Below are 4,958 nucleotides of genomic sequence, written 5' to 3' on the forward strand. Positions count from 1 at the left end.
ATGGATCTTTCACGCCAAAAGAAAAGCCAAGGAGGGACCATTCTTGCATTCCTTAAATATGCCCTATTTGGTTATGATTATTTTAAAACATTGTTCGACTCAATTTGCTAATATTTTATTTAGCATTTGTTCCCAAGAGAGGTTAGGCTATTGTATCTTTTATCCTTTGAAGGATTTTTTTTACGTGTATTTATTCGAAAGAGAGCGCACGTGTGCGCGTGCGAGCAAGCAAGCAGGGAAGGGGCAGGGACAGAGGGAGAGAGAGAATCTCAAGCAGGCTTTGCACTGTTCGTGCAGAGCCCCAGGTAGGGCTCGAGCCCATGCACTGGGAGATCATGACCCCAGCCAACATCACGAGCCAGATGCTTAACCAACTGAAACACGCAGGTGCCCCATAGCCTTTGAAGGATTTTTATAATAAAATTTGCAAAGTTTATAAGTGAATTAGGGAATTTGCAATCTTTACCTTACTCTAAATCCTGTTATCCAATATAGTAGCCACCAACCATGTGCGGCAATTGAGCACTAAAAATGTGGTCACTGCTGGGGTGCCTGGGTGGCTTAGTTAGTTAAGTATCTGACTCTTGATTGCAGCTCATGTTATGATCTCATGGTTTGTGGAATCAAGCCCTGCATCAGGCTCTGCACTAACAGCATGGATTCTCTCTCTCCCTCACTCTCTGCCCCTCCCTTGCTCTCACTCACGCTGTCTCTCAAAATAAATAAATAAACATTAAAAAAAAAGAGAGAGAAACATGGTTACTGCAACTGAGGAACTAAATTTCTAATTTAATTTAACTTAACTTACATTTAAATTTTAAAACCAATCTTTGGGGCGCCTGGGTGGCTCAGTCAGTTGAACACCAACTTTGGATCAGGTCATGATCTCCCGGTTCATGGGTTTGAGCCCCACATGAGGTTCTCCCCTCTGAGCACAGAGCCCACTTTGGATCCTCTGTCCCCCCACTCTCTGCCCCTCCCCAGCTCCCACTCTCTGGCAAAAATAAACATTAAAAAAAATTTTTTAAAGCCAATCTTCGATTCAGCTACTGGAAAAACTTTTAGTATGTTTGGAATAATGTAGGTATGTGAATCTACTTTTCAACTCTAAATTTCATGAAATCTAAATCTTCAGAGATGGATATTTCTGATGAAAATTTAGTGCCTGAATTGAGATGTGCTCTAAGTGTAAAATACGCTCTGAGTTCAAGGAGTGTGAAAAAATAGTGTAAAATATCCCATTAATAATTTTTATTAAACATATTTTGAAATGATATTTTTTATATACTGGATTAAATTATACTATTACAATTAATTGCCTCTTTTCTTTTTACTTTTTAATGTGGTTACTAGAAAATTTTAAATTCTATATGAGGTTCACATTATATTTCTATTGGACTACACTGCTCTAGATTTTTACTTTTTTTTTTTTTAATATGAAATTTATTGTCAAATTGGTTTCCATACAACACCCAGTGCTCATTCCAACAGGTGCCCTCCTCAATACCCATCACCCACCCTCCTCTCCCTCCCACCCCCCATCAACCCTCAGTTTGTTTTCATTTATTAATTTATTTTGAGAGACAGAGGGAGACAGTGAGCATCAGTGGGGGAGGCGTAGAGAGACAGAGGGAGGGCGAGAATCCCAAGCAGGCTCTGAATTCCACACTGAGCCTGACATGGGGCTCAGTCTCACGAGACCGTGAGATCATGACCTGAGCCGAAATCAAGAGTCAGAAACTTAACCAGCCAGGCCACACAGGCACCCCTACATTTTTACAGAACAGCAATTATCTGATACTTAACACTTGCTAGAACTACACTTGTTTTTCTACAACTGCTTATTGTCCCATCAAACGGATGAACTAAATGTGTTTAACCAATATTTTAGGTTATTTTTTCCTTTCTTTTGTCTACCTTTCTTCCTTTCAACAATTGTAAACAATTTTGTGTTTAACAAGTTGCGGCTGTATCTTTGTATACGAGAATGACATGATCAGATTTACTTTTTGGAAATCACTTTGGTCATATTGTAGAGCACAGGTTGGCCAAGGCCAGACATGGATGCAGACAGTTAGGAAGCCATTGAAAATTCTGAGGGAGATGTAGCCAGTGGAAATGGAAAGAAATGGACACTTTCCAGAGATACTTAGGACATAGAGCCAATAGGACTTGGAACATATTGGATACCAGAATCACAGGAAGGAAATCATCAAGGAGGAATTCTAGGGTTCTTTTTGTTCAACCAGATGTTGGTAGACAGTCACTGAGTTGGGAATTCTAAAGAAGGGTAAGTTTGGGGGAATAAAATCTTGAGTTCGGTTTTGGAACGGTGATTTAACGTGCCCTTAGGCATCCAAGTAGAGATGTGAAATAGACAGGTCTAGAGCAAGAGGACCAGAGAAGGTGGAGATAAAATTTGGGGGTCATTGGTATACAGGCAGTATTTGAGGCCTGAATGGGCCTGAATATTTTCTGGGGAGAGAATGTAGATTGGGAGATCTGTGTGTTGGGAGGAGGTTAGGGGAGAGGTGACTATGAGCAAGCCTTGAGGAACATCAATATTTAAAGCCAGATAGAGGAGTTAGAGATGGAAACTGAGAGTGGCCAGAGGTGTAGAAACAAAGGCAAGATCGTGTGCTATGGACCGTTACAGAAGCCAAAGAAAGAGAGAATTTTAGGGAGAGATTACCAACAATGAACTAAAAACAAAACAAAACAAAAAAAAAACCCACCAAATCTCACTAATAATCAGGAAATACAAATTAAAACAATAAGATATCGCTGTTTACCCACCAGATGGTTAAGATTTTCAGGATTAATAATATCCAGTGTGGGCAAAGATGCAGGGGGGAGGGTTAATCTCACATCCTGTTGGTAGAAATGTAAAGGTACAAACTTTTTGAGTTGTCTTGGCAGTATCTATCAAAATATAAGCTATCTATACTCTTTAACCCAGTAACTTCGATTCTAGGTATCTATCCCAGGGAGATACTCAACTCACGCGCAAGAGGTTCTGATGACAATACTGTTCACTGCATCACTGTGTGTAAAACTGAAAAACTGTTAACAACGTAAATGTCCTTTGGTGGAAAGAAAACAATGGCACACATACTATTAAATACCAGGCAGCAGTTTAAAAGAATAATGTAAGTTTATTTTTTTTAATGTTTATTTATTTTTGAGAGACAGAGAGAACGCGAGCTGGGGAGGAGCAGAGAGAGTGGGGGGACAGAGGATCCAAAGCAGGCTCTGCGCTGACAGCAGAGGGCCCGACACGGGGCTCGAACTCCCAAACCATGAGATCATGACCTGAGCCGAAGTCAGACACTTAACCAACTGAACCACCCAGGCACCCCAAGAATAACATAAATTTATATATACTTAAATGGAAAGCTCCCCAAGACACTGGGAAATGGGAAAAAAAAAGTCATAGAAAAACATATATAATAAAATACAATCAGTATATGTTTAAAAACCTTTACATTGCACATTTAGATTTATATGTGTATAAATGCATAGAAAAAGATCTGGAAGGATGTTTGGCAAACTGTTAACAATGATTGACCTAGAAAGTGTTCTAGGGTTAGTAAGGAAGGGTGAAGGAAGACTTACTTTTACTTTGGAATGGTTTGCATTTTTAAAACAAAAAACTAGTCGCGAATTGTTTAAGCTTCTGTGTTTTCATGCTCATGGCATTCAGAAACATGGCTTATCGGTGATGAGTTTTATGTAGGTCGTATCCAGGGATGAGCTGATAGTGATGGAAACCCTATTGGAGAGGTTTTCCTGTTTAACTTATGTACTGTTATTCTATCACTATCCCCATTAGATCTATGACAGCTGTGTCTGAGCCAGGCTCTTGGGTGGGGTGGGGGGGGGTAGGGTGGAAAGGGATGGAAAGAATATGAGCTTGAGGTATCAGAAGACTCAGATGGCGATCCGGGTACCACCATGTACTAGCTGAAGCCTTTTCTTATCTGTCTATTCACTGAGTTTTGTAAGGATTAAATGAGATGATATTGTATCACAAATACCACTCAGGTGGTCACTAATGTTATCTTAACACTAGGTCCCGGGGCCCGATAGCTCACTTATTGTCCTGCATCTTGAAATGACCTCTCCAAGTGCTCATCCCAAGCAGCCATGGCGGGCTCAGGACCTGGTTTCACCACAGGGAAGCTTCACTTCAGCAGCCTGCCTCAGCTGACTGGTAGTGACACTTTGAGTAGCTGTGCTGGGAAGGATGTTCAAGGCCAGCAGGCAAGTGCATCACAATCCATTAGCGATGTCTGAGGTGGAAGGAACACAGGCTGACTGCACATGTGCCTCTTAGATCTACCAGGCAGAAGAGGCAAAGACTGTCCACCTTTTCCAGAAATTCCACCACTTATTTCTGTTTCTTTTCACCTCTCCACCTTTCTTTTTACTATCGGCTGGTTCTATTTAATCTTTTTTTTTTAAGTGTTTATTTATTGGGGTGGCTGGGTGGCTCAGTCGGTTAAGCATCTGACTTCAGCTCAGGTCATTATCTCACGGTCCAGTCTGTGGGTTCAAGCCCTCCGTCAGGCTCTGTGCTGACAGCTCAGAGCCTGGAGCCTGCTTTGGATTCTGTCTCCCTCTCTGTGTGTCCCTCCCTGCTCATGCTCTGTCTCTCTCTCTCTCAAAAATAAATAAATAAACATTATTTTTAAATGTCTATTTATGAGAGAGAGAGAGAGAGAGAGAGAGAGAACAAGAGGGGGAGAGGTGCAGAGAGAGGGAGACAGAGAATCCCACTGACAGTGCAGAGCCTGATGCAGGGGTCAAACTCACAAACCACGATATTGTAACCTGAGCTGAAAACAAGAGTCAGATGCTTAACCGACTGAGCCACCCAGGCACCACTATTTAATCTTTTCTCAAGCGTTATCCCCCAAGGATATTTGTGTGTATGAAAGGCTTCTTGAAAAGAGAAA

Source organism: Panthera tigris, chromosome D1 (genome assembly GCF_018350195.1).
Source record: "Panthera tigris isolate Pti1 chromosome D1, P.tigris_Pti1_mat1.1, whole genome shotgun sequence".
NCBI classification, from domain to species: domain Eukaryota; kingdom Metazoa; phylum Chordata; class Mammalia; order Carnivora; family Felidae; genus Panthera; species Panthera tigris.